The sequence below is a fragment of the Equus asinus genome, chromosome 10 (genome assembly GCF_041296235.1).
Source record: "Equus asinus isolate D_3611 breed Donkey chromosome 10, EquAss-T2T_v2, whole genome shotgun sequence".
NCBI lineage: Eukaryota > Metazoa > Chordata > Mammalia > Perissodactyla > Equidae > Equus > Equus asinus.
In genome coordinates, this window is record NC_091799.1 from 75,145,739 (window position 1) to 75,173,655 (window position 27,917).

General features: G+C 39.1%; 1 protein-coding gene across 2 annotated transcripts in view; it reads right to left on the minus strand.

Moving 5' to 3' along the window:
- Positions 1 to 27,917, minus strand: part of GHR (growth hormone receptor) — a 245,225-nt gene that overhangs the window by 207,786 nt on the left and 9,522 nt on the right. The window lies entirely within an intron of this gene.

Genomic DNA, 27,917 nt, shown 5'->3' on the forward strand with positions numbered 1-27,917 from the left:
GGATCATATCTAGCAAGTGGTAGAGTTGGGATTTAAAGAAAGGCAGGCTGGCTTATTGCATGTGTGTGCTTAACCACACTCTCTCTCCATGTGCTCTGATGGCATGTTTGGGTAGTAAGGAAGATCACTGATCACATGCCTTACATATAAGTAAATCTCTTAGTACATCAAAAACTGCTTGATTTTCCTTTAGCCCCTCAGACAGTAGCTTCTCCTTCTGAGTCATATTTTTTTAAAGGTACTAACCAATGGAGAAATCACTCAAAATACAGTGCCTTGAACATAGAGTGGATGCAAATGCCTTAAATTGATTTGGATTCCTTCCAGTCACAACTGTTGGAAGTATTTACCCGAAATGTTAAGGACCATGAGAGCCAGTCGACCTATTGCCAGAACAAGAGCAAATCAAAAAAGTGCCACACCAGGCACCAGGAATCTGAGGGAAAAGGAAAAATGCCATTGCCTCAGAGCATCAAGGAGCAGACCCTTCCAGAGCTAAGCACTGGCCCAGTTGAAGGTAGGAACAGAAAGGGACCCAGATATTTGCAGGCAGTTTACAATAGTATAAATAGTGACTTCTACCCTCACAAATAAGAAAATTCTCAGGACCTACTACCTTTCTCCAGGCTTCTCGACATACCCATTCCCAGTCACTGAGTCTGCTGGAGTTCAGGATTTCCTTGATACTCAATACTCTCATTTTACTTATCCCAATGGGTTCAGTGCAATAAAGTTTTTAAAAATAATTAAAGCCAGATCAAAAAAGCTATAAACAAACAAACTCCTCAAGAATGTGAGGTGACAGGGAAAGAAGGAAAAGCAAGTTGGAAGGCTAAGTGGTCACAGAAGCAGTTCTATTGAGTGGTATTTTTTTCTATATTATTATTTTTGCTGAGGGAGATTTGCCTTGAGCTAACATCTGTGCCAAGCTTCCTCTGTCTTGTATGTCGGATGCCTCCACAGCATGGCTAATGAGTGGAGTAGGTCCATACCTGGGTTTTGAACCTGTGAACCCAGGCTGCCGAAGCGGAGCATGCAGAACTTCGGCCATGGGGCCAGCCCCTGAGTGGGTATTTTTTTTACTCCAAATTTATATTCAAACTGAATTCAGTATTCCCTCAGCTGAATCAGAAGTACACTAGCACTGCATAGGGCGGAGCCCCAGGGGGACGCTTCTGTTTCACAATGGAACTCAGAGAAGGCAAGCTCTTTCAGTCTAGGGCTAGGGTCTGCAGCAAACTAGTCCCTAAGTTCAGGATATCTCTCTGGAAAGTTTATTTCTGAAAGGAGTTTATGGTTCTTAGCTATAATCATCAGAAAGGCACTGATAGGCTTTTAAATGACCAAAGGTCACATTTCATCTGAATGAAGCAGCACTGGACATAGCAATAGAATATGTGTACTCAACTAACGTTTTAGATGGAATGATCCCCCAAGATTCCAGAGGAAATCTTTGGGGAATACAATTTTGAATTTGGATCCTCACTTTCAGCTAACTGAAGTATTCTTCTGACATATTAGATAAAGGGAAGAAAGAGCAGTTAATAATTGCAACATAATTTTAAGCAAATAATGCAATATATATGTATACTCATTTATATATATATATATATATACATACATACACACACACACACATTTACACAAAGATACACACCATATATATCCTCCTCTTTAGGAGGGGAGATAGATTGCTGATAGGCTAACCCTTGACATGCTTTTCTGAAAGATAAAATGAACATTTGCCCCCATTGAGTAAGTGTCCCTGGGAGCTTTCCAGAAAGAAACTCAAACTATAAAAATTAGTAAATGGCTAGAAAATGAAGCAACAGCCCATGTAAAGTCCAAACTTGAAAACTCAAACACAGTTTATGCTTATGTTCTGGTACCAAGGGCTCCATTTCTCAGTTGAGTAGGTGATGCAGGTATCATGGGAATCGAATTCAGGAATGTCTTGGGTCTCTGGGTCTGAGGAGGCTGCTCTCCTGTCAGGAGTGTCCTGGGTGCTGATCCTACTGTCATGGGAATTAGGGTTCTGGGAAGATGCCTGAATACCAGCCAGAGGGAAAGGTCTTGTCAAGCTCTAAGACAAGGGGCTTGGGCATGCCTTGCAGAGGCAAAGGTGGGCGGGAGCAACAGCAAGGAGAAAGCAGATCCTTACCTGCCACCATGAGACTCTCTCCTTTTTCCTCTCTCTTCTGTCATCTCCTCCAGTACAGGCTGAGGCAGATAATGGACTGGTCCATCAAAGTGGAATATACCAGACATGAACAAGTCTAAGCCTCAATTTCCTTACCTGTCAAATGGGGATAATTATACTGTCTATCCTATCTCAAAATCTTGCCATGAAAATCCCAATGTATGTGACCTACCTCCTATGGACTGAATATGTGTTCCTCCAAAACTCATATGCTGAAACCTAACATCTTATATGATGGTATTAGGAGGTGAGGCCTTTGGCAGATGATTAGGTCCTGGAGGTAGAGCCCACATGAATGGGATTAGTGCCCACAAAAGAGATCCCACAGAGCACCCCAGCCGCTTGGGTCACGTGAGGACAAAGTGAAAAGACAGCTGTCTATGAACCAAGAAGCAGCCTCTCATCAGACACTGATTTTGCCGACACCTTGATCTTAAGCTTCCCAGCCTCCAGAACTGCGAGAAATTTCTGTTGTTTATAAGCCACCCAGTCTACGGTATTCTGCTATAGAAGCCCAAATGGATTAATACACCCGCCTATCACTCACTACAGTTCCTCCTTTATCAACTATTTATAGACCACACAAATATAGGAAATAATTTTCCTCTCTTCTCACTTCTCATCAGGCTAGGTTCCTTAGACCTACCTTTCCCAATGAGAAGTGGGAAATGCAGTCTTTTAGCAGAAAGCAATAAAACAGATAATTCCCGTCTTGTCTCAAACTCCCAAACTGCCTCTTTCCCAGAACAAGAGAAGCCTCCTTCTAGAATTAAGTTACCTGGAACTACAGTTTATCATAAAGTGATAATTAAATATGATTCCATTTTATGGACTTTAAAAATTCATATTGAAATTTACCTCGCCTGACATTTACAGACATATTTTTAAAAAATCTGTTCTTCAAAATCATCACCTTCAGTATAAGACAAACAAACAATCCAAAGTTACTGTTCTGGCTTTGCCAACCTGAAGGCAGCCTCTGGGCCCGGCTGTTCTGTTTTTCTTCTTGAGTCAGATGCTCAGTACTAACCAATGTATTCCACTGCTTTTCATTATACCTAACTTAGACTATGAGGAACCAAGCTCTGTTTCACACAGGACCTACAATGCAAGCACTTTTTACAGAAAGATCATTCTCTCTTTTCAAGAGGGTCACAGAAAATCTTTTCCTACTTTATTTCTTTATTATTTCCTCCAAAATACACATATTCCAGTGTACCTTTCAGTCACTTTAATTCACTCACTAGGGTCACTATTTGGTCTAGTTACTTCTAATCTAGAAAGAGTCAGATTCTCTTCCTTTATTTGTAGTGAAGAGGACAAAAGAAACTCAGTAATAGACATTCACAAGTGCATTCTGTGTGTGTGCGTGTGGGTGTGCAGCCACTCATAACTGAGAATATTAGCTCTGCCAAGGACTCTAGGGATCCCCTAGCTCACCCCTCTTTGAACTCCACTGTATACTTAACAAAACTGAGGTCACATGGCTGAGATTTCCCTGGTCCTGTTCCTTCCTCAGTCCATCAGCACACATCTGCACAGTGGATTCATGACCCTCTTCCTTTTCCTCTGCTTCACACCTGCCTCCTTCTTCTCCTTTCTCTTGACTAAGTCCACTCTTTCTGGGCTGCATGCCTTCCCATCATATACCACCTTCCAGAGACCTCACTCACACAGTGCATCTGAGCTTTTCATGTAGGTGTTTCTGATGACATGTCCCCACTTTCAATTCTCTAAAAATTCAAAAGTAAAAGGAAACTTACAACCCAATGGGGCAGATCAAGCAAAATGGAAGTTTCAATTGGAACAAGAGGAGAGAAAACTAATTTGAGTCAGAATATGAATTCCCGTTCATCATTATATCCTCGGCATCTAGAGCAGCGCTAGCACATTCTAAGTGCTCAATAAACACAGACATGTAAATGATTGAGGAGCTCCAAGAACCAGTCATCAGCAAGTAGAAGATAATAAGGGCAAACTACATTAAAAGTCAGAAGACTTGGAATCTAGTACTAGCTCTGACTGAATTAAATTATGTGGCTATGAGCAAACTTTCTCCTCGATTAAAAAAAATCAAGGGAGTAGCACTAAATTATTTCCAAGGTATTTTTTGTTTTAAAAATTCTGTGATGATAAAATATATGAATTACAGCTAAAGGCTGCAAGGTCTATGAAGAGGTCTGTGGTCCAACCATCCACCTCTCCCCTTTATTTCGTGTTTCCAGAAAGATGATTTATTATCCAATTTGGAAAATTTCTAGGAAAATATTTGAATTTCCTATTGTCATCTACTCTAAGATTTTATTTAAAAAAAAATCATTCTCAGATTTACCCTAAAATCCATTTCTATGTTTATACTGCTGTTAATCAATTTAGGACTTAACTATCCAATTATAAAATTCCACAATCCTCATAATCTTGGGATATAATTTTATTTCCATTGCAAGTATTAAAAGATATGGCTACTAAGACATAAAAATTTTCCCTGAAGTTGTATCCTTGCCTAAATCATTAAGCTTGTCTACTGTGCTTCTCTCTAAATATACATTTGAGCAGGACTTGATTAGTTTTCTACCAAGAAGTACATGCTTATTAAATTAGATCTCATCCACCAAGACTCCTTATTTATCTTAGTAATTTTTAATGGAAAGCAAATGAAACATTATTACATAAATGCTTAGAGATGACAGTAATTTTATTCTAAATTTGATAAAGAAAAGGTTAAATAAATATTACAATTCTCAGGAATTGCAGTATAAGCCTTTAAATTTAAATCTCCCCCTTACTTTTTTATAACTTATTCTTAAAATATTTATCAGTGTAATATTGAAACTAAGTTATTAATTATTTTCTGCCAATTTCCTTGTTTTTCAGAAGTTTAAGTGAGATGATATGCTAATTCCCATTTAGATCTTAATTTACGTACTACATTTTTTAACACATTCTAGTTTTCCATGTAAATAATGCATTTTAATGCATAACTATACCTCCCCAATATAAAACTATGCAATAAGAAGTGCTGACATTTCAACCTTCTGTCATAATTTCTAGGTTTGAGGGCCTCCCCATATATACACGTGTTCTCAAACAGACACACATGCATTTTATTGTTAAATATCTAAAACAAACTACTCAGTCTCATAACAATAATAAACCAGAGATAAAGAAAAACTTGCTTTCAATGTTAAGGAATGGCTGTAAACTTACAAATGGAAAATATTTGGGTAATCTCATTTCTACTTGAAAACAGACCTCTCCTCCTTGAAAAAGAATTAATTTACATATTATGACAAAGTGTTTAAGTATACATGTGAATCAAAAAAATTATGAAAATCTAAAGTCCCCCCCTTGCATCTTTTTTGGGTGCAAAAGTAAAAAAAAAACCCAAATAAGTACTATTAAACTTAATTTAGCTTCATTTTTAATAAGAAGCGACTTTATAATTCCCATGGCCCTTCTGAAAAATAAAATTGATCTCTGACTCAGAGAGAATCTGAGTTGAGAAATATTGAAATCACTCTAATGACAAAAACAGAGTTATGACCTGTAGCAGACTGACAAGAGAAAACCAACAATTCAAATAATCCCTAAACAGAGTAATTCTGGTTTTGTTGTTACAGTGAGTGCCTGTATTTGGGTTGGAAATGTGAACATTAGATGTGACGGTCATTTTTAAGACTCTACTTCCAAAATGTGGCGCCAAACAGTTTCATCTGAATTTACTTCTTATGAGGTAGCTCTTGATCTCTGGGTACCATGTCTCTAATCCCAGACTAGAGGAATTATTTCTCTAACTTAGCGATCTAAATTGGAGGTCGTCTGCCAGAGGCAAAACCTTGAAGGTAACACTCATGCTCTGTGCTTTTCCATTCTTCTCAACTAGTTCTCACCAGTCTCTCCTGCTAGCACCCTGTTTCCAGAAGATTAGATGCTCACGCCTCACTCTCCCTGGATAAATCTTCATGCATTTCTTTGCCTCTTTTCATCTTCTCTTCTATCAACACTAAAAGAGCTTTGGTGATGAACACAACACTGAGCTGGAGGTAGAGTTGAAAGCAAAACCACACACAGTCTCACCCTTAGAATGCTGACAGACTACTGAAAGGAAGACAAACATGAATCAAATAATAGTACAGATAACATATAGCCATCAAGGGTGGTGAGGGAAGGCCTCCCTAAGGAAATGACAATTGAGCTGGACAGTCACTATGTCAGAAGGATACAGTGGAGAGTAAATAGTCTCATGACCTGACAGATGATAAATGTGGCCACTGCTGAAAAGGAATGTTGTGACCCGAAGCTGGAGAGGCAGACATGTGCCAGACCATGTGGCTTTTTAAGGAAAATGGTAAAGATTTATTCTAAGAGCATTAGGAAACAACTAAAACATTGTATACAGATAATGAATGAAATAATGAGGTCTGAGTTTAGAAAAATGTCACTCTGACCAAATGTGGTGAACAGACAGGGTGGGGAGAAGGTAAAACTCAGCCAGCCAGCCTGCCTGCCTGCCAAGCAAAGCTCGCTCGCCTCCTTCCTCCTTCCCCAGCTGCATTCTCCTTGGTCAGGACCCACCCTTCACTAGCTAGGGCTGCTCTTATAAATCACCTGTGTCCCTTATTTTTCTTTACTGGCAAAGAAGGAAAATGCTCATCCTAGGAATGGAAGCATATCTGATATTAAGATACTCAAGGAGTTTTCCATTCCTCAGCCGCAAAGCATGACTAATGGTGGGATGTTGGAAGCTACATACCTTAGGATATATTTGGGTACATGGGAGCCTTTTTGTGCCTCAGATAATATTGAATAAGGTCCTAAAAGACCATTTGAAGAAAACACACCAGAGCCCTAATTATGCCAGTTATTCTTCATTGATTACTATTACCTTACTAACAGGCACTCAAAAGAGTATTATTAATATAGCCTTCACTATTAAACATTGTTTCTTCCAGATTCTCTATTAATCTATCAACTATTAACTATTAAGAAACACTTTTTATTGCTTTTGGTTTGATCACTGGTGTTTGCAGATTTAACACGCTGCAGATAAAAATGTAAGTTTAACAGGCAAAATTATTGCAATCAGACAAGATACTATTCCAACAGGAGGTGAACCCTTTGCAGAGAGGAATAAACACACCCAAAGGCACACATTTGCATAATTAAGATCTATTCCAAACTTCCTGGAAACAAAACTAACTTTAAGTGCCTACTACAGGTCAGCACTATAAGCAAGGTACACATGCAATTTCATTTATAACTCACAGCAAAACCATTTTGCAGGTTGAGGAAAAAGTAATGTGCTTATATGGGTAGTAAATGGTAGAGCCAGGATTTGAAATTTTAAGTAACTTACTTACCTCTCTAGTAAATTTAAGTAATCTGCTTCCATGATGTATTAGCCTGCTTGTGGTGCCATATCAAATGGATGGCTTAAACAGACTGGATGGCTTAAACAACAGAAAGTTATTTCTCATAATTCTGAAGGCCAGAAGCCCAAGATCAAGATGCCAGCCAACTGGGTTCCTGGTGACAGCTCTCTTCCTCTCTTGCAGATGGTCACCTCCTCACTGTGTCCTCACATGGCAGAGAGAGAGAGCTCTGGTGTCTCTTCCTCTTCTTATAAGGTCACTAGTCCTATTGGATTAGGACACAAGCATCCAGTCCATACATAAGACATGGCTAGAAAGTGGTAAGAGCAGGATTTGAATAGATATCTCAAATGCCCATGATCAGTCCACTTCTCATGCTGTCTCTCTCGAAGTCGGAGGTAAAGCAGTTTGAATTTCAAAAAGCCACATCATCATCATTAGTGTGTTAAGACAATGGGACTTATTTATCAAGTTTCTAGCCCAGCTAGCAAACACAAAGAAATAGCCCATTCATCACAGTGTGCTAGTGTCGTAATCATTCATCTTTCAATTTCTTCAGTTAACCATCTTTACCTTGCTTATAGGCTCTTAATAAATGAAACCAATGGAAACTTTTCACAATTATACTGCAAATTCCCCTGTCTCGCATTTCATATCAGGGAGCAAAGTTTAGTAAAAACCTTCAACTGAAACATAAGGTAACACCAACTGGCATTTAGCTTTTGAAACTGAAGCATAAACAAGCAGACAATTCATTACTATGTTGGACATAATCAAAAGACTAATTTATTAGTGCCAGAAAACAGGTATTTGGTGGTGTGATTTGTATAGCTTCTCTAGTTTGGCATCATTTTCTTTCAAGTTAGACATTACTGAAGGGGTTGGAAGTAAAAACCTTCTCCTTTAAGCAAGAATTTGCATGAACTGAGTTTGAAGAAATAAGAGTTAAAACTTGTATTAATAAGTAACCCTTTGGGCCAGCCCCCGTGGCCTAGTGGTTAAGTTCAGCACACTCCACTTTAGCAGCCCAGGTTCAGTTCCTTGGTGTGGACCTACACCACTCCATTAGCAGCCATGTTGTGTGGCAGCCCACATACTAAAAAAAATAGAGGAAGAATGGCACGGATGTTAGCTCAGGGCGAATCTTCCTCAGCAAAAAAAAAATAAATAACCCTTAAAAGACTTAAAATTATCCTGAAACCACCATACAACCCCAAAATACACAGTGACTTAAAAATAAAAACTCCTAAATTTCTGTTTTATAAATCTTTAAATAGAGTAGGAGAGACTATAGAACTCAGAGCATTTCTCCTTCACTATCTTCATGAGGTCACTCTAAGAGTTGACAAATATTGATTTTATATGTTGCAAATGGAAAGCTTTATGAGAAAGTTGTTTTAGAATAAATGTTTACTTTATCCCACAGTATAAACAACAAAGAAGTTTCTTGGGCACTAAAATATTTACTGGGAACGATTATATTTCCTGGCCTTTTTGTAACTGTTGTGATTGTAGCTTTCACTGCAGTAATTATACATAACATTAATTTTAGTAAGTATGCACACACACCACCTATATATATAAAAAATTCATATTTATATATACACGCACACACACACGTAGGTATGCTTATGTGTACATATATGTGTATACATACAGGGACTAGGACCTAAGAAGAGTGTGGACTCATTTTTGGTTTACTTTTTTAAAGGCAGCTACTTTTGCCATAAAGTCAAAAGATAATTGGTTATGACAAGTGCATGACCACACAAAACAATGAATGAGAGGCTCAATTCATAATTTAGATAACTGAAAGACAAGAGATATTGTGCCCCATTCTGCTCCTGCACCCAACAAATCTTTTTCTGACAAGTTAGCATGAGCTATACAAGGAGAGATTCACTTCATTTGTCAACTTATTGTAGAGGTTGAGCACAGATATAAGCAACCTTTCAGCAACCAAGACGACATGGCTTCAACAAGAGAAACTAATACATCACATTATCCATTCACACTGAAAAGAGCTTGGCAGCAGTTGCCTCGAGACAGCATGGAAGGAGACTTTGCTGGGAACAAGTGGGAAAACGAATCAGCTTTCAGCCTGAGTTTCAGAGACAAAAAATTCTCATTGTTCAACCAATCTAAAAACCCTTAATGGGATTAAATCTCTAAAATGGAAAACTCTCCATGGCTAGTTGTCTCTAAGCGAAAGAATGCTCATCTTATAGCCATCACAACGAATACAACAGTACCTAAGATACACATGGGCATCTTCTAGGGTTGATGAAATACATTTTCATTGGTTACCACACTTGATCCTGGAAATATTCCTGTGGGCTGAGGTTAGGTATATATTATAATCTCCATTTTCCCAACAAGGAAACTGGGGCAGAGAGGCACAGGGTCATGGTTAATAAGCAATTTGCTTCAGTTAATAGTGCACTTTTTTTTTAAGTTAAAGGCAGGAAATATAGGTAATAAGCTCAGATAAATTGAAGATTTTTGAAGTTACATGGAATTCAGTAATCCACCATGTGTAACATCAAGAGACACTAACAACATGTCCAGTGAAATTCCTGGAGGAACTAGGGAAAAACTAATATTTAATATACAACAGTGTGCCCTGTCTTTGTCAAAACCAGTACACATTTGAATTTACTGAAAACTGCTACACAGGTCTGGTTACTGGATCTCAGCCTAGCTTTGAAATACGGGAAATCAAATTACTGCTTTGAGACTCAGTGTTCCTCACTGATAAAACAGGAATAATAAAACACCTAGTTCATAGGATAGTTGTGAGGAATAAATTAGATATTTATGTAAAGCACCTGGGACATTCTTGGCACATAAAGTGGACAATAAATGTTATCTTTATTATCGTCCTCATATATAATATATATTATAATGTTAATAGTATAATTTTTTAAACATAGAGCAAGGCATAAAGGATTACGCACTTTGGGTAAGAGGTCCCCCACAAATCAAGTACAGATTTTTAACCTGTAAAAAGTAAAATCCTATTAATTCAAATATATCCACTTAAATCTCATGCCAGGCAGCTGACAATTAACCACACAAATTAATTCTTCCCTACCCAGGTATCTGCTCTCAGGCAGACACAGCAAGAAGTCACAAGGAAGCTGAAGGAGGGCAAGACCCTTAAAGAGCCTTCCACAGTAAAGCACAGGAAGAAGTGAGCAAAATCTGTGGTAATTGCCTCTTTGCTCCCTAGGGAAAGCCAGTCACATCTCAACTAATGATCCAGCTCCCAAACAGGAAAGAATGAAAGGGGTGGTGGGGGGGGGCTTCATTAAAATTCTCCAGAAAATGAATTAATCCTCTTCCGCCCTCGTCTCTTGCTCCCGAGCAGGTGTCCTCTACATGGTAGTGTGTGAGTTCTGCTGTTAATAAGACAGAGCTCCCTTCCACAAGAACCTGGGATTTTTCCACCTTCAAAGATTAAGTTCCCTTTGATTTCACATAACAACTAGCTTACAGATAAGGTGTCATTTGTTTGCCATCAGTCTTCTGGCTTTGGGAACAAGCAATTCAAGAAATTTGAGACTTTAAACACCATCTAGTTCAGTTTCACAAATGAAAATGCCTTCAAGGGCCAGAAGGTAACACAAATAAATGAAATGGGCCCGGAAGAAACTGGTTTACTTTGTTGAATTTTTACCACTCAGAAATATAAGCCCAATTGCTGTCTAATCTTTCCATTTTTCAAGAGAAACTAGAAATCTTTTTTTTAATGTTGGCAACTGATTTAAAAAATAATTAAGCCCTGTATCCATGTGCAGAGAAAAGCTCACCTATATATAGATTTCCAGTTGAGACTTCCGAACCAGTCCAGTAAGTTTTGGGCCTGGTTTCCAAAAACATAGAACCACCTGGAGGCTTTAAAAATACACATCTGGCTCCTCCTCCAATGGCAATTCTGATTTAACTGGGCAAGGGCAAGCTTTCAGGTGATTCTAATACGCAACCAGAGTGGAAAATCATGAATCTTGGTCTAACCTATTAATTCTACAGATGAGGAAACTGGGACCCAGAGATGAAAGCAACCTGCAGCTCCCAGGAGAGAGGGAACACAGGGCTAAGTCTTCTTATCCCAACATGCTGTTGCAAAACTCTAATAGAAATGCTACTTTTCTGCCAAAGAATCAGAGCTTTGACTTTAATATATGTAGTCTGTAAAATATTTCAAATGCTTCCCCAGCAGAAGTGTTAGTTTTCAATGCTAGAGTCCTTTTGCCCTAAATCCAGTGACTATCATTGCAATATCTGTGTTGGACTGTAAACTCCATGAAGGCAAAGAACTTGTCAGTCCCTCCCTCCCTCACCAGTGAGGTGAGTCAGGACTTCAACAAATACGTGCTCAATGAATGACTTCACGACTTTCAAAGTTCTATTCCCCTATCAATTGGGAATAGAGTCCAACGAAAGCTCAAAAATCAATCTCATACAGAGAAAAGTCAGCAACTAGAACCAATTCAGAGGAAACAAATTATGAGGTCTTGGCTATCTAAGGAAAAGTTCACTTAGATCATTGTTGACAAAGAGCCATAAATAGTAACTGAAGGAACAGCAAGCAGCTAACAAGAACTCATCTCATTAGGTTTAAAGGTTCTTTTCCCTTGCAACAGTATAAAGAGGAACAGACAAATCTATTTCTGTCACTCTCATCACCACTAACTTGGTGTACTTATTTTCCCCGGCGCTGAACCCTTGCCAATACCAATAGCCATAGCTTAAACATCCTGTCTGGTTTCTTGACCGCGTGTGACAGAAACCTGCTGCGTTCACTTGTCTGCACTTGAAGTATTCCTCTTCACACACTATAGGGGATCACTGTCCTCAAAAATGGGATACAGTGTTGTAAGTGTTATACACACATCTCAAGAGATTTTTTGATAAATACCAGGCTTACTTTCATCCTGCGAAGATGTTGGCAAAATCCTACTCATTGTGCAAGAGTAAGACAAGTTATTGCTCATTTGGTTTATTATTAAAAAATACATCTCCACCCTATCTGTCAATCAACACAATCCAAGCAGCTCTCTCCTTCATAGTGAGTTGTCTTTCTAAAATAACAAATCTGATCATGTCACTTACCCACATCATAAATTCTGGTGCAGCTACCTACTGAGACCCAGATGAAGTCCAAGATCCTGACAAAATGCCTACTTCCCAGCATCATTTCCCTTCACCTACCCTCAAACATCCTCTGGTCCAGCCATTTCACATCACTTATCATTTCCCTAACACACCATCTTCTTCAATATTCCATGCTTCTGGGTTGTCCCTTTTAAGAATACCTTTTCCCCTTTTTTCTCTCTGATGTTCTCTTATAGAACTTTCAAGAATCACCTCAAATGGCACATCTTCTGAGAAGTCTTCCATGACTCGCGCAGGAGTAATGAGTCTCTGCTGCCTTCATCTCTCCTGCCTCCATTGGGTTAGTTGCGAGTGCAGTTAAAAGCCTCTTGGCTGTGTGCTCCCAAAGCCCATGTCTGCTTTTCATTGCATCCCTAGCCCGACTCATGCAGGCACTCAGTATGGAACACAGGTTTGCTGAGTTCAACTAATGGCTGCTGCTGCTCTACCTGTGTGGGTAAGCAGACAAAGGTGAGTTTCCTGGGCAGTCTTGCCTCCTGTGGCAACTATGGCTTATATCCAGATGAACCTGTTGGTATTTGTGACTTTTTGGTTATCAGTGTTTTGGCTTCAACTGTCCCATTATGAGTCTCTCTTGTGAAAGGAAAATACTGCACGATCTCACTTATGTGTAGACTCTAAAAAAGTCAAACTCATAGAAACAAAGAGTAAGCTGGTGGTTACCAAGGGCTTGGAGGTGGGTGAAATGGGGAGATATTTGTCAAAGTGTATAAACTTGCAGTTATAAGATGAATAAGTCCTAAAGAACTAATGTACAGCATGATGACTATAGTTAACAATGCTGTATTTTATACCTGAAATTTGCTGAGAGAGTAGATCTCAAATGTTCTCACCACAAAAAAAAGGTAACTATGTGAGGTGATAGATGTATTAAACAACTTTAATGTGGTAATTATTTCACAATATTTACTTATATCAGATCATGGTGTACACCTTAAACTTACACAATGTTATCTGTCAATGATATCTCAATAAGAACCTTAAAATACATTAAAACAAACCAATGGACAAAAATTGCGCCCTTCTCTAAAGTACACTGAGCTTAAGTCAGACCCTCCTTATTCAGTATAACATATGACATATAAGTAAATGTTGATTGCATTGAAGTACATTTTTCAAATTAGAAGACAGGTACCATAGGCAGTCTCTCTTGATATTTACCCAAGACTCTTTTGCTGTGATTTAAATCAGGAATACTTTCAGAAAACATGCTACCAGAGATTGGAGGAAACAGAAAAGCACAGTCATGTCAAGTTTATAAATTAAATTTTTTTTAAAAAAACCACAATGATTACTAGAAAAGACTACCAAGTCTTTTCCCTAGCAGAAGAACACACTCATACTATTCTCTTAATACATAAAGCTAGCCACGGGAGCTCTCAAAGTGGGATATTTTCTATTGACATCAGCACTAATACTTTAGAGATGATGGCAGCACAGTTCCGTCAATGAATCTGACTCATGATTGATTCATTTTTCTATTTGCTGGACTTTAAAAGATACCATAGTTCCCTCATACTGTGCCTCAGCAATAACATTGCCTTTTGAAACTTGTATCATCAGACCAATCCTCCTTTAGTCTGAAAGCATCCAAAAAACTTCATCAAATACAGAATAAATCCATCAATCTAATTACTGATGCCACTATGGCACACTGCCCACACATTGCTAAGTACTGTGGAGGATATGCAAAAAATTCAACAAAAAATTCCTTCCTTTGATGAAATTAATAAATCATACTGAGACTTTACATGTTAAGTCCCTTACTTTAATCTTCTCAACAAGAACTTCCAGAGCACTCACCATCTGCAAGGTACTGTAGTGAGAGACTGTACATGGTGCTGTCCTGGGGAGGCTGCAGACATAGCTTCTGAATGCAGGCCATATACAGTAAGACAACGACCATGAGAAATTTATGGCAGCAAGGGTGAGAGTCTTAATAAATGTGCTAAGGAAGTGCTAAGGGAAAGGAAAAAAGGGCTTGTAGCTGGAAAGGCAGCAGGCGCTGGGGAAGGATCAGAGCAGACACTGTGGAGTTTGATGTTGTGGTGTTTGAGCTCAGCTTTGAAGGATAAGTAGAATGAGAGGATGCAAAAATGAGAACGAGAAAGGTCATTGTGGAGGGAAAAACATGAACAACAGTTGTTGGGCAGAAACAAACGAGACATTTTGATGGCAAAGAAGTAGTTGTTTGAAGCTCAGTACAAAATACAGATGGATAGGTAGGTTCATTAATATCACAGGGGTGTGAATACCAGGCTAAGGCATCTGAAAATCAATCCATAGGCTAATAAGGTCATTTTTGAGAAAGTGAGTGGTCAGAACGACAATGATTTAAGATTATTTGGCAATGGTGAGATGGAATTAAAGGAGCATAAATAAGAGCTGCTGTGGCTGTTGCTTCTGCTCCAACCCAGGGGTATGAGCTGCAAACAGTAGGGAATCTTCTGATGAATGTTTATAGCTACTGTCAAATGGGAATCACTAACTGCTTGTGGTGTCTTGCTTCATAAAGCTTTGGCTTCAAACACATCATGACGAAGTCTCTTGTCACTGGCACTGAGCAGTCTGCATGCTTTCTAAGTGTTATAAAACTGCCAAAAAATATATACAGAAAAAATGCTCACCATTCCCACAGAAGACCAAACTTGTAGTATAATGGCTATATTCTGCATAGCACTTGACATATATTAAACACTCAGCAAATGACGAATTGGATTGAATTCAAATTTTGTTGTTGAATCCAGAGAAGACAGTGCTATAACTTCCCTTGGGGTGATGGTTAATTTTATGTGTCAACTTGACTGGGCCACAGCACCCAGATACGCAGTCAAACATTATTCTGTTTCTTGAGGGTGTTTCTGGACGAGATTAACATTTAAAATGGTAGACTTAGAGTAAAGCATATTGCCCTCCATAATGTAGATGGGCCTCATCCAATCCATTGTTGGCCTTAATAGAACAAAAGACTGACCCACCCCAACCCCCCAAGCCCAAGAAAGAGAGAATTCTGCAACAGATGGCCTTTGGACTTGAACTGCAACATCAGCTCTTCTATGGGTCTCCAGCCTGCTGGCCCGCCGTGCAAATTTTGGACTTGCTGGCATCCATAACTGTGTGAGCTAATCCCTTAAAATAAATCCTTCTATATATATGCACATCCTATTGGTTCTGTTTCTCTGGAGAACCTTGGCTAATACACTGGTGAAACACACCAGGGTGTTCACAACATGCCCCATGTCTACCTGAATCTTCTTATAATTATCTTCTCTATAAAATGTCCTTGACATTAAATTTATGAGATGACAGACAAGGGCTATGGGCTGGGGGTAGGAGTGTCTAGATTTGCCAGGCTTTCTTTAGCAACAGTTATGCCTATGAGCCCCATACATTTCAGAAGCACTCCACTTAGCCAGAAGTTAACTATACAATGGGCTTCTATTTAACATGAAAAGAACAGAGGTACTTTGACATAACTGAAAAACCTGGCAGTGATGAGCCTTGTCGCTGAATACCAGGTAAAACATTAACATAACTTCATGTGTGATTTCAGTGAATAGAATTTCGGCACCATTCCAAGATGAGTGGACCATGATATAGCCACCAAGTCCAAGGATCCAGGCTAACTGAGGGCCAACCAGTCCCCTTATAGGGGCCCAAGCCCCATACTCAGACCTCTGTAGCCAGACTGACACAATCCTATTCTGATCGAGCCAAAGGGCTGTCTCTCCAAAGAGACTGCAGTGAACAAAAAGTTCCCATTTTCATCAGTCAAATCTCAGTGTCTAGCCCACAGGTAATTTGTCCTGAGTTGTGTCATCTTCTTTAAAATAATCTTTACTTCTTTTCTTTGGACTTCTAATATCAAAGAGAATGAGTAAGAGGGCAAGGCCTATGACTCTGATTTGTGAAGAAGGAAATGTACGGTTTTGGGGTTTTGTTTTTTTGTTTTATTTTAAAGGTACAATTCTTTGATTGTTTTCTCTATTTGTGTTTTCATCTTGATTTTACACTGCTAGTATCTTTTATTATCATGGGCTTAACAACAACAACATATTCCTTTTTTTCTTTTTTTTACATTATATTCTCATATTCCTTTAAAAAAAAAACGCACTGGAGGGGCAGTCACCTGGGCTAGTGGTTAAGTTTGGCATGCTCTGCTTCATTGGCCCAGGTTCAGCTCCCAGCTGCAAACCCACATCACTTGTCAGTGGCCATGCTGAGGCAGTGACCCACATAAAAATAGAGTAAGATTGGCATAGACATTAGCTCAGGGAAAATCTTCCTCAGGAAAAAAAAACAAAGCACCGGAATCACCTGGGGAGCTTTAAATAATCTTTGGGCCCCTTCCCTAGAGATTTGGATTTAATTGTTCTGGGGTGCAGCATCCTGTTCTGATGGCTGACTTCTGATCTTCTTTCATGTTTATTCAACTACTCTGACTATAACCTTCAGAAAGATCTCTATTCTCTCCCTCTCCAGTCTTTACTTTCTTTCTTAACCAGCTCACATTCCTGGTTTAACATTTCAACAGCTCCCTTGCAGATGCCAATATCCTAAACTCCTTGCTACTGCCATCTTTTCATCATACCTCTCTAACCAACTTAGATCCCACTTTCTCTGTGCCTGGTAAACTGTTGAAAACCTCCAGAAGGGATCAAATACTTTATAATACTTTTAACAGTGGTACCATCATGAATTCATGATCATCAATCTCAACTGGACCTTCAGGTAATGACTAGCAATCCTACTAAGCTTTACTAATTTACTCCCTTTCACATTCAAGCTTTCTCTGTCCTCCTCAAATATCTGAAATTACCTCCTTTCTTTTCCAGTATGTCATCCCCTTTCTCTCTCCCATTCACCTTTCCAAAGCAGATAGAAGCCATCAAACAGAAACTTAATTTGCAGCAACCTCTTGGCACCTGCACACATCCTTTCTTCTTCCCTCCCAGGACAGAAGGGCAGGAACAAACACTCTTCTCCAATTCCTCCAGCTGTGCTCTGGATCTAACCAATTCTATCTTTTCAAGAATCCCACACAATTAATTATTTATCCTGTCTCTATCTTCGAGCCACCCCCTCATCCTCCCCAATCCTCTTTCCCATCAACCTTTAAACTTGCCCAAGTCTCCCATCTTTAGAAACCTCTCCCTTAATTCTACTTCCTCTAGTTAAAGCTCTATCCTTTCGCTTCCCTTGACAGCCAAATGTGTTGAGTTATCTATATCCACTCCCCCTCTATCTTTATATCTGCCTTTCTTCACTTCTCACCTGCTCCCGGGACACTTCCCTCTTGCCTCTGCTTCCATCATTACACCAACACAGCTCTCCTTAAAGCCCTTCAAGACATCCATTTTACTAATTCAAAGGCCATTTACAGGACCTTTTGTACTTTACCCCTCATCAGCATTTTAAATTATTCTCTTTCCTTGGCCTGCAAGACGACACCTCTAGCATCTACTCTGTCATAATCTTCACTCTTATTTGTAAACTTCTCCTCCACTTAGCTTTTAAATGTTGGAGTTCCTCATAGCTCAGAACTATGGTTTCTTCCCTCACTCCATTTCCACTCTGTCTTTGATCCCACTTACCTTTGTGGCTTCAATACTGTGTGTAAACCACTGACTTCCAAATTTATATCTCCAGGTACCTCCTCTGACCCAGGACCCAAGAATACAGTGCATCTCCTTGTGGATGTCTTAAAAATGCCTCCAATTTAAAATGTCCCCAAACTAAACTACTCTTTCCCAACCTATACCTGGTGTCCCTCCAGCATTCCCCATTCACCTGAAGAAGTCAAATGCCTGAGGGTTATCCATGGCATCCCTTGCCCTGTCATATTCAAGCCACCACTAAGTCCAGTCTACTTTACTTCATAAATAAATGGTAAATCTATTAACCATAAATAACGGTAAACCTATTCCCTTCTCTCTATCTTTACCATCACCACTCTGGTCCAAACCAACATCTCTGGCCACCGATAGATTCATAATCCATTTTCCTGAATACTTTTCATTCCTTCTCCATCCATTCTTCATTACAGAGCCAAGTAACCTCCTTAAAATGCAGACCCGATTATTATGTCACTCCCTTGCTTCAAACCTCCAATGGTTTTCTGCTGCTCTTATGATAAATCACAGCCTGCAACAGCATGTGAGATATAGTCCCTGCTTACTTCTCTGGCCTCTTTTCAGGTCATGCTCAATCTCACTCTCTGAACTCTGGCAACACTGACTGTTTTCAGTTCTCAATAGTACTAGGTATCTTCCTGGCTCCTGTTTTCTCTGCCCAGGTCGCTCTTCCTTCTCCCTCCTACTTCTACTCCTTTAGATTTCAAATATCTTCCTTTGAAAGAGTTCTCTAACCACCAAGCCCCAACCTGGATTGGGTCCCCTCATACTTTTATGTCATATTACTTACAGCAGCTTTTAATTATCTTGGTCAATGTCTTTCTCCATCCTAGATCATGAACTCCCATAAGGTAGAGGCTATTCTGAGTTACTTATCATCATATTCTAGCACCTAGTCCACTGCTCTGCTAGGTAAAGTGTAGAATGAACTGAGTGAGTTGTGAGTAAGTGAATGAAGGCATTATGGTAATTATGGATCTTTATACTTAGGCTATCAATATTCAACTTTATACTCCCCTGCAGCACGAACCATGAATCAAGGTCAAGCATATACTACCAAGTCCAGTTCAGTATAAAAATTGGTTTTGAGAACTCAGGGTGCAAGCTGCATAAAGGAAAAAACCATTGAAAGGGAAGGACTGGGATGGTCTGATCTGTGTTCAACTTAGGCAAGGGAACTAGAATCTCTGCTTTATATTCATTCTGAATACCAAACAAGAACTAGCCGTATCCACTTCAGGAATGAATTCCTTAAATCACTTAAATCACTCTGTCTATACAGAAGAAAAAAATTCACTTTCACATATATTTTTAAAAGGCAAATAATCTAGGATCTTCTGTAAGGACTTGAAATGCCCTAAATTCAGTACTTATACATGTACTAAAACCAACACTAATATATGTCCTTCCAGCTTTCAGAGTCCACCTTTAAATAAGTTTACAGTACTATATCCCAAAGTCTTATACAAATTCTTGGGTTTAGGCTCAAAAGATATCAATCAAAGTCCAAGTCATTTATTAAACTACAAATGGCCATAAAGCAGAGTTAATACAATTTGTCAGGCAGAGCAAACCAAGAAATGGCTTGACCTATGAGCTTTTAGGACCCCCTTGGAAAAGCTGAGTAAAATCACCAGGGAAGAGGTTAAAATTCAACTTCACTTTATATCCCTCTTTAAATCATGTAAAGCGCAAGCATGTTCCTGACAACTTAAGATTATGCATGATAACTTTCCAAACAGAATACTTCCTGAGTTTTCCCACGAGTATTTTTTTAAAGTTCAAAATGCTATCTTCAGCAACGTGGTTATTATTAATATCCTTGCTTTTTAAATCATGGATTTTTACAACAGTTGTCTTTTGAATTATAAAATCTGAAATCCCAGGGAAGTCATTATAACTATTATGTTGTTTGGACATTAATATTTTACTACTTACATTCAGCAGCACATTTTTTTCTGAAAAATTTCTCCTTGCTGTATCAATATTTTAAAATTTAAGATTTAATGAAATTAAGACAATTTCTTTTTTAGAAAAATGCTCAAGGCAATATTAGGCTGCATTAGTTATCTATTGCTGCACAACCAATTAAGCCAAACTTAGCAGTGTAAAGCACGAACACTTATTACCTTACAGTCTAGCATGAAGGACCCAGAAGAGGCTTAGCTGGTTGGTTCTGGCTTAGGGTCTTTTATGAGGTTGCTGTCAAATTGTTGGGGGGCAAGGGGCTACAGTCATTCTGAGGCTGGACTGGGGCTGAAGGCTCCACCTTCAAGGTCAGTCTTACGGTGGTGGTTGTCAAGAGGCTTCAGTTTCACACTGGCTATTGGACTGGGACCTGGGTTCTTCATTCCGCACTGGCCGTTGGACTCCCTCACTTCCTTTCCACGTGGGCCTCTCAATAGGGCAGCTCAAAACATGGCAGCTGGTTTCCCCCAGATTGAATGATCCAAAAGACAGAGCAACCAAGACTGAAGCCACAGTGCCTTTGAATGATCTAGTCTCCAGAGTTGCACATCTTCAGTTCTACTTTACTCTCTTCTTCAGAAATGAGTCACCAAGTCCAGCCTGCACTCAAAGGGAGGGAAACGTGTACTCCACCTCTTTAAAGGAGGAGTATCAAAGAATTTGTGGACAGATTTTTAAAACCACCACATAGGCAGAGGTTAGAAGCATGGGAATTAGACACATTTGGAGTTAAATTAAATGTGTTTAAATCTCGACTGTGCTACTTAACAACTGTGGGTCCTTCACAAATTATTTAACCTTCTTATGTCATAGTTTCACCAAATGTAGAATTAGGTAGATCAAAGGGGTTTTTTGTGGGATTAAATAACACACAATAGTCCCCCTTTATCCATGGTCTCACTTTCTGCATTTTTAGTTACTTGCAATCCAAAAACATTACATGGAAAATTCCGGAAATCAGCAATTCATAAGTTTTAAATTGCACACTGTTCTGAGTAGCGTGATGAAATCTTGTGCCATGCCACTCTGTCCCTCCCAAGATGTGAAGCTGAATCATCCCTCTGTCCCATATATCCACACTGTATATGCTACCCACCCCTTAGTCACTTAGTCCCTGTCTGGGTTATCAGATCGACTGTCATGGTATCACAGTGCTTGTATTCAAGTAACCCTCATTTTACTTAATAATGGCCCCAAAGCATGAGAGTAGTGATGCTAGCAATTTGGATATGCCAAAGAGAAGCTATAAAGTGTTACCTTTACGTGGAAAGATAAAAGTTCTTGACTTAATAAGGAAAGAACTAAATCGTATGCTGAGGTTGCTAAGATCTACAGCAAGACTAAATCTTCTATCTGGAAAATTGTGGAAAAGAAATTCATGCTAGTTTTGCTGTTGCACTTCAAATATATATGTATGGGAAAAAACATAGTATATATAGGGTCTGGTACTATCCATGGTTTTAGACATCCGCAGGGGGTCTTAGAATGTATCCCCGTGGAGAAGGGGGCACTACTGTAGCATGAAGAAAGAACTTAGTATAGCCCCTGGTCATAGTAAGCACTTTCTTAATGCTCCCCACACAACAGTCATTGGTGAAGCAAACTCTTTCTTGAGTGTCTGCTAAATAGAGAATACACAGACCTTTGCCCTGTAGGAACCTACAATCAGTAAATCTGAATTTAGACATAGAAAAGCTAATATGATTTTTTTCTATAGAAATCTGAGGGTTTCCTAAAGAAAAGCAGTCAGAAAAGTAGTCTATACAATATAAGGAAATACATAATATATTTAAACATTTTTGTTTGCTTGCTTTTTTTAAGAGAGGCTGTTCCTTCAACTTAAATTTTTTCAAAAGAGCTGATGAAAGCCCGGCACTTTGGAGAGTGGAGACGTGCAGTGCAGCCAACCTGGCCCTCCCCTCTGGACACCCCATGCCCCTGAGGGGGCTTGCTGGAGCACAGTTTGCAAATCTGCATTAACAGGTTGTGCCTGTACTAACAGGCACAAAGGATCAAAGGTCATGGTTTAAAATCATGCCAACCTAATGTAGCCATTTAAGTAAAGTTTCCTACATATGTTCGGAAAAGTAATGGTTTTTCCCCTTTAAAAATGTGCAATGCTCTCAACGTTAGAGTATGAAGGATTACCTTTCAGTCAATCCCTACTTATTCCTCCTAAGAAAAAAACCCATTTTTACAGGATTGTCCCTACCTATCTTCTTAGAAGTGAGATCTCATTCTGAGCCAATAATTTGTGTTTTACATAGATTGTGTTATTAGGTACTAACTCTAGGCTTCCCAAAACTTGTAATCAAAGTAAAACTAAACAAAAACCTTAAAGCCTATTTTTTTCTGAATTTAGAATTGGAGCTTAGGAGAATTTCAGCATTGGTTAGCCTAGACACTCATGCTGTTTATCTTCCCAGAGTCAAAGCCTGAGTAATTTATAAGAATTTCTCCTTTTGAATTCCATGTCCCAAGTTCCAAGGCAGCCAAGGGTAATTTTCAGTTGGGCCATTGGGCCATTGCAAGTACAAAGATTAAGGATTTTACTGAATATGCCATATCCTTCAGGTAACAGTTCAAAAAAATACAGTAACTATGGAAAGACTGAGAAATGGAGGTCAACTAAGTAACCCGAAAACATTACAAAATAATAAAATATTTGAATTATTATATAACATCAATGCTCTTTAGAGATGCTTGCTTCCATGCTATTATTAGCCCTGTAATAAAACTTTACTACTGGAGTACGGGTGACTTTCTGAAGAGCTTTATGGTCAACATATGTGGGTATCAAGAAAACAGGTTTTACAAATGTTAGGTAGGCTTTGAAAATAATCCACAGATTCAAGGCTGATGCTTAATCCAGTTTACTAAGAATCCCTGGGCAAGTAACTTACCTTCATTGAGTCTTATTCCCTAATCTGTCTAAGGTACTCAAGGCAATGTGACTCACAGTCAGTAGGATTAAGTGTGACATGCACATACAATGCTGACACATTCAAGGTACTGGGTCATGTCTGGTTTAGGGGGTCCTGCTTCACATTTGATGTTCAGGACACAGGTTCAAAATCAAATTTCTTCCAAGTCATCACACGGTTATGAGTGCTTCTCAGGTTATTGGTGGAGGCTCAGCTACATACATGTCTACCGAATAAAGTTTTGTTCTTATGGTTGTTTTGATATATTTGTTGTTTTGAGAATACATCCTATGTCCAACAGGAAGTTGGATGTCAACATCATTGTACTTTCACCCATAGAACTTACTGTCTAGTTACAAAGCCTAGTTAGTTGAACATGTGAGAGAACCCAAATAAAAGAGTGTATGCACAGTACTTAAAAATTGTAAAATTAAGGGCAATGTGATATTCTGGAGTGAATCCTGGAACGGAAAAAGGACATTAACAGAAACAGCAAGAAAATCTGAACAAAGTCTAGAGTTTAGTTAACAGTACTGTATTAATGTTGTTTCTTAGTTTTGATGAATACATCATGATGTTAACATTAGGGGAAACTGGGCAAGAGATATATGGGAACTCTATAGTCTTTGCAACTTTTCTTTAAATCTGAACTTAGTCCCAAATAAAAAGTTTATTTAAAAAAGACCATATTGTATTATCCAACACAAACTGCCTGCCCCTTCCCCAGCATATCCCCTCACCTTCCTTCTTCACACTGCCCAGTTTCTAACTGCCAGCACCTGCATTTCTTTGCCTGAAAGTTTTCTCTTGCATCTAGAGACTGCTCTGCCCTAGCCAGCATTAGTGCCCATGAATTAACGACTGATGGAAGTTGCTGGGTAAATATTCAAACTCTTTCAATCTTGAGTGAGAGGACTCTGAGATATGTGTTTTGCCTGGTCTCCCAAAATCTCTCCAGGAAGAGTACAAACTCCAGATGCCAATGGTGGCAACTTGCTTCATAATGTGCCCTCTATGGGCTCCTTTCCCTTCCTTATTTCACTTTCCCAAATAAACTTCCACCTGAATCCTTCTGTCATGATCTGCTTCTGGGAGAAATCCAAACCAAGACATTTTCCTAACTATATTTGCTGATCAAGTGAAGTCGCTACTGAGTATATGAATTCAAGGTCATTTACGGGGAGATATAGCTGCCCTGGATTATCTTTGGTCTCTGGGAAGAGCTCCTCACTCCATACCATGAGGAAATCTCCCCAAATTACAAATACACTAGGAATTGGAACATGAAAGCCATGCATTTTTGGATGTGTGGAAGGGAAATACATATCTGGAAGAATGCTAACAAAAACTTCCATTAACTACTTAAATGCATTCATTCACTCATTCACCCAAAACTTACTGAGGACGTTCTATGGGATATAAAGTAAGCGAGACAGAAAAGATCCAAAGTATTAGGGAGCTTACATAGCTGAAGAAGGACAAAATACAGGAAAGCAAATTAATAAACAAGATAATATTAGATAGTGATAAGTGCTGTGAAGAAAATAAATCAGGGTCACATGATAGCATGACCTAGTTGGGGGAAGGTTACTCTAGATAGAGGTTGGAGAAATCCTTTCTGAAAAGGTGACATTTGAGCTGGGACCTGAATGACAAGAGAGAACCAATCCTGTGAAGATATAAATATCTGTACCTATATCTAGATATAGATATATACTAATTTTATTTATTTGAAATCCCCCTCCACAATCTCACAAAGTCAAGCCTAAAGAGTATAATATCCTCTCATAAAATATTATCTCTCTATCCCCATAAAATATAGACCATGTGGTTACTAAAATATAGAGGATTTACTTGGTAGGTATGCATACTAAAGTATTTACATTTACGAATGAAAAGATAAGATGTCTGGGGATTGCTTTAAAAGACTCAGGGGCACGGTGGAAAGATGAAACAAGATTAGCAAAATACTGATGATCCTGGAAGCTGAGTAATGGGTATTTGAGGTTCAAAATACTATTCTCTTTACTTTGTATATGCTTAAAATTCTCCATAATCAAAAGATATTTAAAACAAAGTAAATATCTAGGAAAGATGGAGAATTCCCAAGGTTATAGGAATCCCACCTCCCCAAAATTTCACCAGTAAATTAGGAGTCAAGCAAGAATGGGAGCCAGTGGAATCATGAAGGTGTAAGGAAAAACTTTTGACTTTGAAACAAGCCAAGGAGTTTGCCTGATATCCTTTCAATGGAACCCTGAGGCCTCTAGGGATTAGCTAATCCTATAGGAGTCTGAGCCTTTGTCTTTGAAGATGCTATTTTAACAGTTCTGAGGAGTCAGAAGTCAACCTGTAGAAACGAGCCATAAAAGTAATTTTTGTCCACACAAATGCAAATCGGGTGTGTCCAGTGGAAGGTAATTGATCATTGCCCTATGGATAGATCGGATGTTGCAAATTCATTTCAACATTCCTTTACTGTCTATTCATTTGTGGTCTTTTGAGTTCTCCTTTGAAATGGCTATAACATCCTCTCAAGTTCCTTCATTGATTAATATCTGTATTCCTTTACATCTGTTCATTTTATATCTGTAGGAGAAGCATGATTTTACCTTTTTAGAGAATTATCCTTTAATAAAGATAAGCAATTTTAAAGTGTTCCAATCATGGGAAAGTGTGCATCTATGCATGAAAGTGCATATTTATTCAAAGTCAAGGACTGAAACACTCTTAGGCTTTTATGTGCATTCCTCTAAGGTCTCATATCTTACAACATCTCATTACAGGCTGTTTGTTATGCAGAAAGGCCATTTATCACAACCCTCATGATCCCAACTGGCCAATTTTCAATTGCCCCTTAACTTGCCAAAAGTATCACCTTGCCTAAGGAGGGTCTCCCATTACTGGCAGATAGAAATCTCTCAGACGAACATATATATCCAGGAATGGCTTTTAGTATTGCTTTTTAAATCCAAACTTCATAAGTCACTGATAATCATGTGGATACACCTTCCATTTCTGTTGTATGGCAATACTCCAGGCATGTTGATAGAGAAGTAACAAGAAAGTAATCTCTGGCCAGCAGTACTCATCTAAAAGAGGAAAATTTCAATAGTTCAAACCAAAGAAACACTTCAGGGACTCATTAAAGCCATAACTTTGGTTAAATGGGAAAGGAGGAGGAAGGAAAAGAAAAAAAACAGAGGGGCCAGCCGGGTGGCATAGTGGTTAAGTTTGCACACTCTGCTTTGGCGGACCAGAGTTTGCAGGTTCAGATCCCAGATGCAGACCTACACACCACTCATCTAGCCATGCTATGGCATTGTCCTACATACAAAATGGAGGAAGACTGGCACAGATGTTAGCTCAGGGACAATCTTCCTCAAGCAAAAAGAGGAAGATTGGCAACAGATGTTAGCTCAAGGCCAATCTTCCTCACCAAAACAACAACAACAAAAAACTTAGCAATTGATATCAAGTGGCTCTTTTATGAGTGAAAGTTTTAAGTTTCCTCTCTCAGAGCCTCTCAAAAGGGTGCTGCAGGAAGTCATCTCTCTCTGCACTGTCCAATATGTGCCAGGCACTATTTTGACTCATTTAAACTACAACAGCCTTGCAAAATAAGAATCACCATCTCCATTTTGCAAATAAAGCTCAGAGAGTTTAATTAACTTACTGAGGGTCATAAAGGCAGCAAACAGCAGAGCTAGAGTCAAACCCCACTAGCCAGAGTTGTGTGATTCCAAAGCCTACTCCACGCCCTTTCCAGAATGCCAACCTACCTTAGGGTTTCACAGTGGTTGACACCTCAGAGGACATCTGCCAGCCCTAATTCACAGACAAATCCCTGTGTGCTCCCAGGGAAAAGAACTGCTGGTCAAGAGCCACTTGTCTCAATTCACAACCCATCCACTCAGTCAACACAGCTGTCACCCTCGCATATGAACTACAATGTTTATGGCTGGGAATGTGGTATAGTAGAAAGAGCCCTCCAAAGAAAGCTAGAAGAACTGGGTTATAAATCTGTCACTGTCACCATGGAGTTTAATCCTACAGGAGTCTTACCATTTCTCAGGAACTTCCATTTCCTCATCTACAAATAAAGGGAGGAGGTCGGATTCAGTTTTCAACAGGGGTCTACTGGCATTTGAGGGAGTACAATTTTTCCTCATGTAGGACTGCACCTGGCATTACGGAAATTTAGCATACTGACTCTGGGCACTAAAAGCCTATAACTCTTTCCAGTCCTGTACCAACCATATTTCTAAATGCCCCCAGACACTGCCTAGCAGAGAGGCAGTGCTTTGGTTGAGAATCAGTGGTTGATGATCTCAAGTTCTACGAGGCCCTATAGCTCTGTTGGGCCAAGACTGTCAGTAGAAGCCTGTGGCAGGGAAGTGGGAGTGGAGCAGGAAAACTCACTCCTAATGCTACCACTGTAGGGTCGAGATCATATTCTGGAAAGGAAGCCATACTGTTGGCATTTTTAATAGACCTCTTAGAATACCTTTAAAGAAAGAAGTTTTAAAATTGAATTTATATAATGTTCATACAAAAGAAGTACAGTCAAGCCTCTGTATCTGTAGGTTCCAGATCAATGGCTTCCAGATCCACAGATTCAACCAACTGTGGATGGAAAGAC